Source organism: Podarcis cretensis (genome assembly GCF_951804945.1).
Source record: "Podarcis cretensis genome assembly, chromosome: 7".
Classification (NCBI taxonomy): domain Eukaryota; kingdom Metazoa; phylum Chordata; class Lepidosauria; order Squamata; family Lacertidae; genus Podarcis; species Podarcis cretensis.
In genome coordinates, this window is record NC_137176.1 from 27,804,219 (window position 1) to 27,819,674 (window position 15,456).

The window sequence follows — 15,456 nt, forward strand, 5'->3', positions numbered from 1 at the left end:
GAAAAGGCCAAGAACCTGTCCCTTGATCTGTCTTCTGACACGCTAATAATTAAAATAATATGGTATGATGATGGCATTCACTAATAACCCTGATTATTGGTGCTTTGTTGGCCGCAGATTTCGCAATAGAGGACTTCCTCTTCCTCTTAACCTCTCTTCATTTGAGCCTCTCAAAGAGTTCCTACCAGCCTCCTGAGGAGATGCATGCTTCATGACCCCAGCTGTGAAGTGCATGCCTGGCTTGTTAATTCTAGAGTATAGAACATTATATACTCTGTCCTCTTAGTGGAATACATCTTATTACAAGTGGTAAGAACTATGAATTCTTTAGGGGGTTCCTATGCAAAACAGATCTGTTAATCCCAGATAGATTCTTACAGGTCTCATGTTCCTTAACATAATAATCAGCTAGGTGCTTTGGTGCTGGTTGTCCAGTGATAAATCATTGAGTTATCAGTTACAAATATTTGTTCAGCTTGCGGGAGAAGAAAGAAAAGGTCAGAACACAATGGGAGATATTCTACTCAGTGAATTTCAGAGTAAATTACTTTTTTACTTTTGTTTGTGAAGGGGTTATAGTCAAAGCTATATTGATTAACTACTTCCCATGTGCTCTTAGTCGCTAAGCAACAAAACTCCTCTGTATCTTGCATGGGGTGCAATATAACAATGATGTTAGGGAGCCAGAATTATATTATCATCATCCTCTTTGTCTAGGTAATTCCCAACTGCTTCTGGGTAGGCATACATAGGCACAGATGATCAGGCATGCGATGGTGCTAGCTGGCAAGAAGTTAGGCCAAGTCTTATGACAAAGCGATAATACTTTCTGTTATTCCAGTCTAAATCTCTTGCATCAGCTTAAGTAGTGCCATCAAACTAGGACAATCTTACTCGGTTACGAGTGATCGCCAAAGAAGAAGGTGGTGGGAGAAGAAAATGCCCCTAGCAGCAACATTTGTCAAGTAACTTGTCAACATGTGAATGCGGCTTCAAAAGCTAGTAGTGAGAGTGGAGTTACCCTAAGTGTCAATGATATACGGCAGTTACTGCTGATGTACAGATTCCTGCCACAAGGGCAGACAAAACCCTTTGCCCTGAAAATGAACTCTGAAAACAAAGCAATTACACATGCTACTATGTACGTTTAAAGCAACAACTTTCTCATGGATTTCTGCTGCGGTGAGAATATGTAGTGGAAGAATCTTGGCTACCTTTGGGGCAGGGCATATAGGACTTCCGTGTTAAGAAATCTAACTAAACCAACCAAGGCAAGGAGTTTCAAAAGAGAAATAACCAACCTCACATTGACAGCCCAACATGTCCAAAAGCAATCTCTGTTGGAATTTGTGCGTTGCCGAGGGCTTTGCCTTAGGCTCTTGGATGTCCCTAGTTATCCTGTATCACCAGGATGGAGTCCCTTGTCGTGTTCTATATTTTTAAATGTTTATTTGGTAAGACAAGTCAAAGGGAGAGGTCAGGGAAAGGAAAACTTAAAAAGATACTTCACTTGAAGAGATCTTGAATTAAAACTCCGCCAGGTGTGTGGTGATTTAATTGTATTACATGGATTCCAGAAGCAATTGAAGACATCCCCCCCCCAGCAGGCTTTCCCAATTGGATAAATGGGTCTTTATTAGAGCTGGGCGATATCTGGTTTTCAACATCACAATATATCACCACTTAAACACCGAAATATATCAATATATCATGATGTCTGAAATAAGTATGGAACTATGTAGAGGTGAATAGTAGGGCTGGGCGATATCTGGTTTCCAACATCGTGATATATCTCCACCTAAGCATTGCAAATACATATATATCGCAATGTCTGAAATCAGGACATTGGAGCTATGTAGAGGCATTAGCTGGCTGTGTGGTTTTTCCCACATTGTGATTTTTGCATATCTCTCTCTCTCTCTCTCTCTCTCTCTCTCACACACACACACACACACACAGAGAGAGAGAGATTCATGATATATTGCCAGGTCAAAAATTATGAAACTGATACCACGTTAGGAACTGTGATTTTGATCAGAGCAGTGGTACTGGGGGAGGGAGCAGGGTGTGTATTTAAGCCTTTCCCCCTTGTGCTATTTCCTTAAACCTACGTCCCTTTCCTCCCTCTTTACAGAAAGCCCAACAAATGTGCCTGCCCAGATAGCAGCTTTAGGGTGGCAATTAAAATTGGGGAATGGTGCAGGAGAAAAGAGTTAAACCCCTTCTGCTTGCCACCATTCTGCTCTAAATCAGGGTTTTCCATGGCAGCATAAATGGAAAGAGGAGTCGAAACCGGAAAAACGAAAACAAACCATTCACAAATTTCTTGCATCATCTCTATTTCAACCCATAGCTGCTTCAAAAAAATGAAATGCCTCAGACACGTGATGTACAAAGCAGCTTCATATTTGTTTCTGGCTGCTCACTACACAGTTCAAACAATTTTCAACCACATGATTGCAGATTCTCGTAAAAGTGCTTTGAAATCGCCTGGAAGCTGCTTCATACGCATAATGCCGTTCCTGTGTCGAACAGTCCTCAGGCACTTCTGTTTTCAAGGGGCTGCCACCCGTGCTGTGCAAAATCAGGCCAAATAGAACCTGTGTTGAAACTGCATCCCCAAAGGTTAACTTCAATCATTTAATACCACCCATGGGAGGCTTTAATACTTCCAAGCGCTATTTGACCTTGCTTGCTTGGAAGCCCATAATAACTAAAATCACAGGGTGTTTTCACACACATAAAAATGTATGTGGTTTTTAGGTGTACACATATGAAAATGTTAAGTACAGTCATACCTCGGTTTACAGCTGCTTCAGGTTGCGTTTTTTTGGGTTGCGGACCGCCGAAACCTGAAAGTACCGGAACAGAAGCACTTTGTGCATGTGCAGAAGCGCTGAATCGCAACCCATGCATGCGCAGACGTGCAGATGCAGGTTGCAAACATTGCGGGTTGCGAACGTGCATCCCGCACGGATCACGTTCGCAACCTGAGTGTTCACTGTATAAACCTTTTGACAAATGAGTGCTTGAAAACACATATATCATATACAGTGGTACCTCTACTTATACACACCTCTCGTTACATATCCTTCGGGATACACACACGGCAAACCTGGAAATATTTTTTCGGGTTTCGGCGCATGCACAGAAGTTCTCTACCACACCACGCGCATGCACAGAACAGGCACCTCCAGTTGTGAAAACCTCGGGATCTGACTGGAGCTCCGGAACGGATCCAGTCCGCAACCAGAGGTATCACTGTACTTGGCCTGCTGAGTATATGCTTGGTGTTAAACCATTGTAGTGAGGTTAGGAGAGCTGGTGGGGGGAAAATCACATCTGGCAACCAATGCACTCCTTTGGTTTCAGATAGTACATGGGACACAGGTGGCGCTGTGGTCTAAACCACTGAGCCTCTCGGGCTTGCCGATCAGAAGGTTGCCGATTCCAATCCCTGTGACAGGGTGAGCTGCTGTTGCTCGGTCCCAGCTCCTGCCAACCTAGCAGTTCAAAAGCATGCCAGTGCAAGTAGATAAATAGGCACCGCTGTGGCAGGAAGGTAAACAGTGTTTCGGTGCACTCTGGTTTCCGTCACAGTGTTCCATTGCACCAGAAGTGGTTTAGTCGTTCTGGCCACATGACCCAGAAAGCTGTCTGTGGACAAATGCCAGCTCCCTCAGCCTTGAGTGAGATGAGCACCACAACCCGATAGTCACCTTTGACTGGGCTTAACCATCCGGAGTCCTAAACCTTTTACCTAGTACATGGGTAAAGGTAAAGGTAAAGGTACCCCTGCCCGTACGGGCCAGTCTTGACAGACTCTGGGGTTGTGCGCCCATCTCACTTAAGAGGCCAGGGGCCAGCGCTGTCCGGAGACACTTCCGGGTCACGTGGCCAGCGTGACAAAGCTGCATCTGGCGAGCCAGAGCCGCACACGGAAACGCCGTTTACCTTCCCGCTGGTAAGCGGTCCCTATTTATCTACTTGCACCCGGAGGTGCTTTCGAACTGCTAGGTTGGCAGGCGCTGGGACCGAGCAGCGGGAGCGCACCCCACCGCAGGGATTCAAACCGCCGATCTTTCGATCGGCAAGCCCTAGGCGCTGAGGCTTTAACTCACAGCGCCACCTGCGTCCCTAGTACATGGGTAGACGAGTCTAAAAAGCCTGGAACACAAATTTTCACAGCTCTCTAAATGGGCTCATTTGGTGGCTCGTTTACCAGAAGTAATGTATTTAGTGTTAACTCTATGGAAGTGTATACTCGATTCTGACCACAATATACATTGCTGTGTTTGTCAAGAGAGAAAGGACCTTTTGGTACTATGCTTAGCTTTGCAGCAGCTTGAACTAAGACACACTATTTGGCAGCTCCAAAACTCAACAAAAACAAAAAACAAAAACCCCACCTATGCTTGGTTGTATAAGCCAAGTCAAAACTTGTGGACCTTCTATTGTGTTATGGAAAAAAATGGGTTGCTCAGTAACTTAAACCATTTCTGGGGAGATATATATATATATATATATATATATATATATATATATATAAAATTAGATAATTTTTTCCAACTCCTGCAAGTCATGCTTTCTAGCTTCTCAATAAAGGGATGGGTTGTTAAACATTTTCTAGATAAGTTTTTGCTGCAACCTGGAGTTTGAGTCTAAAGTATGCAAGGCTGAAATATATTTCAAAGTTTCCTGTAATGGTTTGTAAGGTAACGCTGTGTCCAGCTTGACCCCCTAGCAACTGGCAGCTTGTTTGACTATCCAAGTTAGCAGATCATTGTAAATCATTTCATACGAAGGAGCAAGTTCATCGTCTTGGGTGCTCCTGGATCCATCTCTCTCATTAGAGGCCCAGGTGACCTACTGAGACCAGGAGTGTTGCTTCTGGACTCGGATAGTCTGACCAATGTTGTCCATGCACTAGTAACGTCCAAATTGGATTACTGCAGTGCTCTCTATGGTATGCTTCCTTTGAGGTTGACCCCAAAAGCTGCAGCTAGGGCACAATTTGGTGGTTCACCTGCTCATCATATATCTCTGTCATATTACACAGCTGTTGAAAGAATTGAAAACCACATTGAAGGTTTTTGGGGGTTTTCAGTCAGGCAGTGTGTAAAATTTATGAAACAAATAAACAAAAACCTATATGATGCTCTTCACCTTTAATCCTGTAGCCTTGTATAGGTATGTTTCTACATAATATAACAGTCAGTGGCTCCTGAGAGAGGGCAAAGAGGAGTGGGGATAGGGGGCAGCCCTGCTTGGTGCTCATGCATAGGTGCCAACTCTCAGGGGTCCTGGGGGCCCGAGCAACCACAAAATTTCCCACAAAGGGGCCGGGCACTCACGCTGCATGGCACCCACAGCCCCGCGCACCCAAGTTGTGGGGCCAACTTGGCACTCCTGATGGGTTGAGAGTCATATGAGTTGGTGTGATATATGTCATACCTTTTCTGGTGATGTGAAAATGCTTCTTCCTGTGTCTAGGCAAGAGGTACCCTTTCTCCAGGTCCCATAGTTCTGTGATCTGGAGGTCTCTGGTACGTTTTCAGATTGCCTTGAATATTCCTTTCAGTACTATTTGACAACTTTGTTATATATTTAGCATTCCAGATATGCTAAATGCTTTTCAAAGAGAAATGTGGGGCAACCCCTGCCCTTGAGCAGCTTAAAATAAAAATTTCAGGGAAGTTCAGTTCCCCACCCCCTGCCTCCGTCAATTATTCATATATAAACCCACTGGGTGTCATTAATGCTGTAGGTGCCTCTGTTTGTCCCTCTCCTTCCCGCTTTCTAACTAAGGCTGTGTTCATATTTGAAGCTGAGCATGCAGCGAATGCTTTGTCCTCTACATCTTTCAGCTGCACATTCACACCAGCACCAATTGATCGATGCTGGTCAGTGCCTCAGTCATTAATGTCTCTGATGCACTTGCTGGCTTGCAAAGAGCTTTCACCACAGTGCCTCCATTGTGGCAAAATCCCAGGTGGTGGGTGATGCTTTGAGAGGACAAGAAAGAGGGTTTCCACCCAGTTGTGGCTTAGCTATCCCCTAGCCCAGGATGAATTCAGATCTGTTTCCATTCCGTGCACCCATGGAGTCATTGTATAGCTGTTAAAAGATCTGTTGAATTTGGCACATCTTGAAACATGTGGGCCCAGTACACAGAAAACAGTACTGGGCCGCTCTAGAGCTTAATGCCTTGCTTTGCACACAAATGATGAATCCCGTGCTGAGATGTATGCATGGTTTCATAGCACTTTAAAACTGCAGCCAATGAGTTGTATGTTTGAATGATCCCTCTCCTGGCAGAAAATGCCAAGAAAATTAGCATGACATGAGAGAGACTAGACTAGACCATTTCTCATTGTGATCTAAATTTTCTGTGTTCAGGGAATTTATTTGGAGGTAACATCCCCCACCTGTAGTCTGAATGTTTGAAATACGGCAACCCTACTTTCCCAAACGTGGCTCTTCAGCTGTTTTTAGACTATGACTCCCATCATCCCTAGCTAGCAAGGGATGATGGGAATTGTAGTCCAAAAGCAGCCGAAGACCCAAGTTTGGAAAACACCGATGTAATGAATCTGCTATGCAGACACTGAGTATACAACTGTCGTCACATGGAGTGATTTAAGACCATCCTTCTTCAGAGTGAACATAAGGTATACTATAGTGCAGATTTTGAATCTCCTTGGTACAGAATTTGTTATTGGCATGGTCGAGGGGGAGAAAACCAGATATAAAAACACACATGTTCTGAAGGCTTGCTAACAAAGTTAAATTAAAAATAAGAGCAGGCCTGTATGCAAGATTAACAAACCACCTTGCCAGTTTTAAGAATGACAGAAACGATGGCTGTTGCAAATAGCAGTTGCTCTTTGAGGGCACTGCTGGACAGGGTGGGGTGAAGGCGGAAGATGGAAACGAGGGAGGGGATAAAAACCCAAGTGGAAGGTGTCTTTGCCATTATATGATCTCAGACTGTAGGCAGAACTGTTTTTTTAAGTGGTGGTGGCATGGAAGATCTCAGTGTACGTCAGATTAACCACATCATTAATTTTTGCAGATATTGTCACTGTAGTGTGGTCACCCCACAGCCACTGTGCAGTTACCTTTTCACCCAGGTAACACCTAAATTGGACTTAAGCCACAAACCACAGAGGTAGTTTAATTAAAAAGCTTAAAAGATTGCTGCAGGGGGTGGAGCAGGAAGCACACATCAAGTGATTCTCCAGAGATCGGTTGGGCTAATGAAAAGCAAGGATCATGTTTCTTCCTTCATTTTGAGGAATATTCCACATTGCGAAAAGTCAAATTTGTTTCTCAGGTAGTGAGACGCTGACCGGGCTGAGACGATATGAATAGCCTAGACTTTATTTTAAGCAAAATGACAAGGTTATCTGTAACAACGAAACCTAATACAAAATGCTTCTTGCAATGAAGAGGATTTTGAGAGGCGCAGTCAGGGACATTAATCACTCTCCACCCCTTTCTCCAAAACTGATTTTTTGTCATCCATTCGTGGTATGTGCTGCTTTCTACTTTATTCTGGAAGAATAAATGTGAATTCCTCAAATGTTCCCAAGGAGCCCAATTCTGGCTTATTTATTTCACTGTTTTCCTTGGGTTTGTAGGTGATGGCTATAAACGCCGATGGCATGTTGTGAAGGACTTGTCTGCAGAGTCTCATAGATCTGGGGACTGTTTTAATTCCCCCCCTTCCACTCAGAACCAAATAAAGTTAACCGCTTGCAGAGAGTGAGCTGTTGTATTTATTTTGAGATCCTGCTTATTTCAAGCTTTGTGGACCCAAATTGTTTTACGGAGCTTTGTCAGCTCATACCATTGGGAATTCACATACAGAAATATTGATGTTTTTTGGAACAGCCCTTTATCAGTCTGAGAAACATCCAGCCTTTGCTAAAAAAGAACGAAAAAAGAAGTGTTTTTAGAAGAAGCATAAATGTCCTGCAGTTTTCACTTTAGGCTGTTCTCACCCAAATAGCTCTTGATGGAAGGTAGGAGTGCCAGTTTTCGCCCCCAACTGTGGGTGTCTGGGTGCCCTGCAGCGTGCATGGCCCGAAATTTGTGGGTGCCCAACCCTTTCATGGGACGTGGGTGGCACTGTGGGTTAAACCACAGAGCCTAGGACTTGCCGAACAGAAGGTCTGCGGTTCGAATTCCCATGACGGGGTGAGCTCCCATTGCTCGGTCCCTGCTCCTGCCAACCCAGCAGATCGAAAGCACATCAAAATGCAAGTAGATAATCATGGAACTTTGAAGTGTCAGGCATAGCTCTAATAGCTTTAGCCCAAACGTAGAAGAGTTTTCCTGCACAGCGAAGAAGCTAGTCGAGGTGGAAATGACTAGTCAGCTAGACTCAGAATAACTATTTACAGGATTTATTAAAAGGAAAAGAAACCAGCAGAGTTTCTGCATACAAAACAAAGTAAAATAAATCCTTTCTTTCTTTCTCTCTCTCTCTCTTAACCATACACAGCACTCCTACTCCTAACACACCTAACTCACCCAAATAGCTCTTGATGGAAGGTAGGAGTGCCAGTTTTCGCCCCCAACTGTGGGTGTCTGGGTGCCCTGCAGCGTGCATGGCCCGAAATTTGTGGGTGCCCAACCCTTTCATGGGACGTGGGTGGCGCTGTGGGTTAAACCACAGAGCCTAGGACTTGCCGAACAGAAGGTCTGCGGTTCGAATTCCCATGACGGGGTGAGCTCCCATTGCTCGGTCCCTGCTCCTGCCAACCCAGCAGATCGAAAGCACATCAAAATGCAAGTAGATAATCATGGAACTTTGAAGTGTCAGGCATAGCTCTAATAGCTTTAGCCCAAACGTAGAAGAGTTTTCCTGCACAGCGAAGAAGCTAGTCGAGGTGGAAATGACTAGTCAGCTAGACTCAGAATAACTATTTACAGGATTTATTAAAAGGAAAAGAAACCAGCAGAGTTTCTGCATACAAAACAAAGTAAAATAAATCCTTTCTTTCTTTCTCTCTCTCTCTCTTAACCATACACAGCACTCCTACTCCTAACACACCTAACCCCAAACTGTGCTAGCATTCCTAGATAACAGAGTTGAGTGCTGGTCGTTAACCAATCGGAGTAAGTAGTTTCTAGGTCAAGCAGACCTTGGCTTTCTGCCAAGAGTAAATTGACACTGCCTTGAGTTAATTGTGTGAAGCCAGAATCTGTAAGTTTTCATGAGAATCAATTAACAGAAACTGAACAGATAAATAGGTACCACTCCGGCGGGAAGGTAAACGGCGTTTCTGTGCGCTGCTCTGGTTCGCCAGAAGTGGCTTAGTCATGCTGGCCACATGACCCTGAAGCTGTACGCCGGCTCCCTCAGCCAATAAAGCGAGATGAGCGCCGCAACCCCAGAGTCGGCCACGACTGGACCTAATGGTCAGGGGTCTCTTTACTTTTACCTTTAACCCTTTCATGGGGAATTTTGTGGGTGCTCAAGCACTCAGGGCCCCAGGAATTGGCACCTATGATGGAAGCCATGTTTGGGAGAGATTGTGTCTGTAAAGGAAGCAGCACCTTCATTCTTTGATGTCTAGGTAGGGCAGGTTTTGAGAGGAAGCAACTGAAACTTATTCCAGCTGCTGTGGATGCTCTACTGGGTTGAGAACGTGTGATAGAAATTTAATAAATTAATCACTTTAGAAACTTCCCCTTTGATTCTATCAAAATCTAAGCCCTTTCCTTGGGAGGTGTCCATAGGTAGAATGGTTGTCCCAGTCCCTTGACATCCACATGTTCAGCTGCTCCTGTGGGAGCATGCTAGGGCTGGACAATATCTGATTTTCAACATTGCAATATACCAATATACAGTGGTAACTTGGTTCTTGAACATCTTGGCTCCTGAACAAATTGGCTTCCGAATGCCGCAAACCCAGAAGTAAGTGTTCCAGTTTGTGAATGTTTTTTGGAAGCTGAACGTCTGACGCGGCTTGCACAGCTTCCAATTGAGCCAATCAGAAGCCACGCCTTGGTTTTTGAACCGTTCTGGGTGTCGAACGGACCCCTGGAACGGATTAAGTTCGACAACCAAGGTACCACTGTATCACAATGTCTGAAATAAGGATGGAGCTATGTAGAGGCATTTGCTGGCTTCACAGTTTCCCTCACATTGTGATTTTTGCATAGCACACAGACGCATCATGTTTCGTGATACATTGCCAGGTCAAAAATTATGAAACCAATAGCACAGTATGGACTTCAAACCGGGTTTTGGACAATACAGTGGTACCTCGGGTTAAGTACTTAATTCGTTCCGGAGTTCTGTACTTAACCTGAAACTGTTCTTAACCTGATGCACCACTTTAGCTAATGGGCCCTCCTGCTGCTGCCGCGCCACCGGAGCACAGTTTCTGTTCTCATCCTGAAACACAGTTCTTAACCTGAAGCACTATTTCTGGGTTAGCAGAGTTTGTAACCTGAAGCGTATCTAACCTGAAGCGTATGTAACCTGAGGTACCACTGTATATTGACATATCGCCCAGCCCTAATCCATACTAAACTCATGGATGTTGAGGGGATGGGACATGAGCTCAAAGTTATGTGATGCCTCTCCATTTCCCAGATGTGTAGAATGGATGAAAAGGATACTAGTGGGACAAAAAAACAGAACCCAGATAAACATGTCTCAGTTCTCAGGGGTTTTCACTGAGTTCTCTGGATCTGTAACCTGCAACAGTTGAGACGGGCTAAAAACACAACACAGGTAGGGTTGTTTTTTAAACACAGTTATGGCATTCTCAGTGCTATTTGATATTGCAGGGCACCACAGAGAGGAACCCCCCCCCCCAAAACAATTATTTTTACTGAATGGAAAAGTAGTGCCTCTTCTGTCCTGCTTACCTAACACTGTCCATTGAGATACTTTCATAGGGATTGCTGTGAAGAGCTTTGCAGAGTAAAATAACAGAGTTTGGCTTTGGAACTCAAAAGATGATGTCAAATGATGGAGGGATATGCTAATTTATAGATTTACTTTTTCTATGTTGCTTATTGCCAACAAAGCCAAAAGCAAAGCATGCAGCAAACAGCAATGCCTCATAAATTATTTCAATCAATTTTGCTCTAAAAGAATAAAGACGGCTATTGTAATTTAGTTTTACTCATCAAAATCCTGACGAAGTGTGTTCCTGTGAATCCGAACTGGACATTGTTGACATTCACCATTTGATTTTGATGGTGGCCTGACAGTGCTGCAAGTAATTGTTGGCATTTTGTGGCTGATTAACGTGAATGGTGTCTTGTTTTTGAAAGGCTTTGATTTTGATGGAGCATCTTGGAAATATCCAGTTAAACCAGCTTTCTGCTGAGTACCGATCTAAAAGGTAATGATAACTCTGAACTAGAAATAAATGACGTGTGTTTGTTTGAAGGTCTCAGCCTTTTGAGACTGTAGGTTTCAAGAGCAATAGCATTAAACTGATGCCTAGGGGAACTGGTGTCAAGACTTCTGTTAAGATTTTCTGCACACCGTGATTGGATTGTGTGTGCATGCACATATACAACCATGGAAGGCAGGAGCGCCCTTCTTTGGCGACAAACCGAGAGGCTTGCAAGGCAATAGTCCTCCAACGAGGTTTCAGTGCCATTCTCAAACTCATAAAATATTTACACTGTACAGAAATGAAGGAGACAGACGGCATACATTACCATTTATTACCGTATTTACTTGAATCTAATACTCACCTTTTTTTGGCCAACCAAATTACGCCGCAAAAATTAAGGTCTGCATTCAATTTGATGGCACGCTTACATTCGCCAGCAAATACTTTCTTTGGTTTCAAGGTTCTGAAAATTGAGGTGCGCATTCAATTCTATATTAGACTCGAGTACTGTAAATATGGTAATTGCTGCACAGGAATGTCTAGAGGGCTCTATGGAAGATGAGGCACACATTGGGAGGGGCTTGGCACTTGCATTGAAGCGATGAGGGGCGCTCGCCGAAAGCTGACTTCCTTAAATAAGCAAGGCAGTCAAAGGGCAGTTGGATGCTGGCAAAGGCTCGCGATGGAAAGGGCAGAATCGGGATCTAGATTTCTCTGTTTCGTCAGTGCCTTCTTGCATTATATAGAACAGGAGCCAGTGTGGTATAGTGGTTAAGAGCAGTGGACTCGTAATTTGGTGAACCGGGTTTGATTCCCCGCTCTTCCACATGCAGCTGCTGGGTGACCTTGAGCTAGTCACACTTCTCTGATGTCTCTCAGCCTCACTCACCTCACAGAGTGTTTGTTGTGAGGGAGGAAGGGAAAGGAGAATGTTAGCACTACCTTAGGGTAGTGATGAAGTGGGATACCAAATCCAAACTCTTCTTCAGGATTTGTTCCGATTTTAATTTTGAAATTTTCTGTGCTTCCCTTCGACACAACCACCTTCAGTAAAACCACCACTGCGATTTCAGACCAGAGGTCATAGCACGCAGGAGGTCCCAGATGCCTGCAGCTTTAGTTAGCAATAATAATAATAATAATAATAATAAATTTTATTTATACCCCGCCCTCCCCAGCCAAGACTGGGCTCAGGGCAGCTAACAACCAATAATAAAAACAAGTTGATTAAAATGCAATTTAAAAAACAAGATTAAAATACAACATTAAAACATTAGGATGCAGCCTCTTCACAGGAAGAGAAAGGAAAAAGAAAGAGGGGGAGGGAATCAAATTAGCTCCAAGCCAAAGGCCAGGCGGAACAACTCTGTCTTACAGGCCCTGCGGAAAGAAATCAGATCCCGCAGGGCCCTGGTCTCATGAGACAGAGCATTCCACCAGGGCGGAGAAAGCCTTTGACAATATATCTTGGAAATTTATGAAAAAGAATCTCCATGGGATGGGGGTAGGTCAAAGGTTTGAAAACGGTATAAGTGCAATTTATTCTGAGCAAAAGGCGAAGTTAATTGTAAATAATGTGGTTATGGATGAACTACCTATAGAAAAAGGGACACGTCAGGGGTGCCCAATATCCCCATTACTTTTTATATCGGTCCTGGAGGTCCTGTTAAATATGATTAGGGGAGATCAGCTGGTAAAAGGGATTCAGGTCGGAGCCAGACAATACAAATTAAAGGCTTTTGCAGATGACTTAGTACTGACCTTGCAAGAGCCAGACACTAGTACCAAAAGAGCCTTGGAATTAATTCAAGTATTTGGCCAGGTCGCAGGATTTAAGTTGAATAAACAAAAAACTAAGGTATTGGAAAAGAACTTAACAAATGTTGAAAGGGAAAGATTCCAAGAGGAAACTGGGTTAGTGGTGGCAAAGAGTGTAAAATACCTGGGGATTAATATGACATCTAAAAATGTGAACTTATTTAAGGACAATTATGACAAGTGCTGGACTGAGATAAAGAAAGATCTAGAAATATGGTCAAACCTGAAGCTTTCCTTGTTAGGTCGAATTGCTGTGATCAAAATGAATGTATTGCCTAGAATGTTATTTTTGTTTCAGACATTACAAATTGTTGATAAACTGGACTGTTTCAAGAAGTGGCAGAAAGACATATCTAAATTTGTCTGGCAGGGCAAAAAGCCCAGAATTAAGTTTAAGATACTTACCGATTCTAAAGAAAGAGGGGGGTTTGCCCTGCCGGACTTAAGACTCTACTATGAATCGGCAGCTTTCTGCTGGTTAAAAGATTGGCTACTTCTTGAAAATGCAGACATTCTAGATTTGGAAGGATTTGACAATAACTTTGGTTGGCATGCATATATCTGGTATGACAAGGTTAAAGTGTATAAGGGTTTCAAAAATCATATTGTCAGGAAAGCACTATATAATGTATGGATACGGTATAAAGATTTATTGGAAAACAGAACTCCCAGGTGGCTTTCACCTATGGAGGCTAAGGAAGTAAAGAAACTTAATATGACAACCAATTGGCCGAAATATTCTGAGATCTTAGAACAAGAAGGTGGTGAATTTAAATTACAAAGTTATGAGAAAATAAAGTCCAAGGTACGAGATTGGCTCCATTATTTTCAAATAATGGAGGCTTTCAAACAAGACAGGAAAATTGGTTTCCAGGTGGAGAAATCGAAATTGGAAACAGAATTGTTAGAACCCAATACTAAGAATTTATCAAGAATGTACAACTTGCTGTTGAAGTGGAATACAATAGATGAGACAGTGAAGTCTGCTATGGTTAAATGGGCACAGGACATAGGTCATGACATTATGTTTGCTGACTGGGAGCAGTTATGGACCACAGGTATTAAATTTACGGCATGCAATGCCTTACGAGAAAACATTATGAAAATGATTTATAGGTGGTACATGACCCCAGTCAAGCTTGCGAAGATTTATCATTTGCCCAATAACAAATGCTGGAAATGTAAAGAGACTGAGGGTACCTTTTTCCACCTTTGGTGGACCTGCCCAAAGATTAAGGCCTTCTGGGAAATGATTTATAATGAAATTAAGAAAGTGCTTAAGTGCACCTTTAACAAGAAACCAGAGGCATTTCTCTTGGGTATGGTCGGCCAGTTGGTGCCGAAGAAGGATAAGAATTTCTTTTTGTACGCTACTACGGCAGCAAGGATTCTTCTAGCAAAGTATTGGAAGACACAAGAGCTACCCACGCTGGAGGAATGGCAGGCGAAAGTGATTGACTTTATGGGACTGGCAGAAATGACCGGCAGAATCCGCGACCAAGAGAAAGAGACTGTGGAAGAAGATTGGAAGAAATTTAAGATGTATCTTAAGAATTATTATAAAACTGAGGAGTGTTAAAATGCTGAGGGAAAAGAAGACGTAGAATTGCAGCGATAATTGGGTTTAAAATTTAGGGTGGAATAGAGAAAGAGGATAAATTTATATTTAATTGGGCAAGATAGGTTGCTGAATAATGGTACTAAATTAAGGATGCAAAAAGGGAAAGGTATGGGGAAGTCCGGGAAAAGAGGGTTATGAAAATAAGGTTATGAAAATATGAGTTTTTTGTTTGTCTGTTTTTTTGTTGTTTTTTGTTTCTGTTAAAAAACTGGAAATTAATAAAAATCTTTATGGAAAAAAAAAAAAAAACAGAGCATTCCACCAGGCCGGAGCCAGTGTTGAAAAGTCCCTGGCTCTGGTTGAAGCTAATCTAACTTCCTTAGGGCCCGGGACCTCTAGGTTGTTGCTATTTATGGACCTTAAGGTCCTCTGTGGGGCATACCAGGAGAGGCGGTCCCGTAGGCACGAGGGTCCTAGGCCATGAAGGGCTTTAAAGGTCAAAACCAGTACCTTAAATCTGACCCTGTACTCCACCGGGAGCCAGTGCAGCTGGAAAAGCACTGGGTGAATATGCTCCCATGGCAGAGACCCTGTGAGGAGCCTCACTGCAGCATTCTGCACCCGCTGGAGTTTCTGGGACAGCTTCAAGGGCAGCCCCGCCTAGAGCGAATTACAGTAGTCAAGCCTGGAGGTGACCGTCGCATG

General features: G+C 43.4%; 1 protein-coding gene across 4 annotated transcripts in view; it reads left to right on the top strand.

Moving 5' to 3' along the window:
* Window positions 1–15,456, top strand: part of FARS2 (phenylalanyl-tRNA synthetase 2, mitochondrial) — a 208,831-nt gene that overhangs the window by 97,419 nt on the left and 95,956 nt on the right. The window lies entirely within an intron of this gene.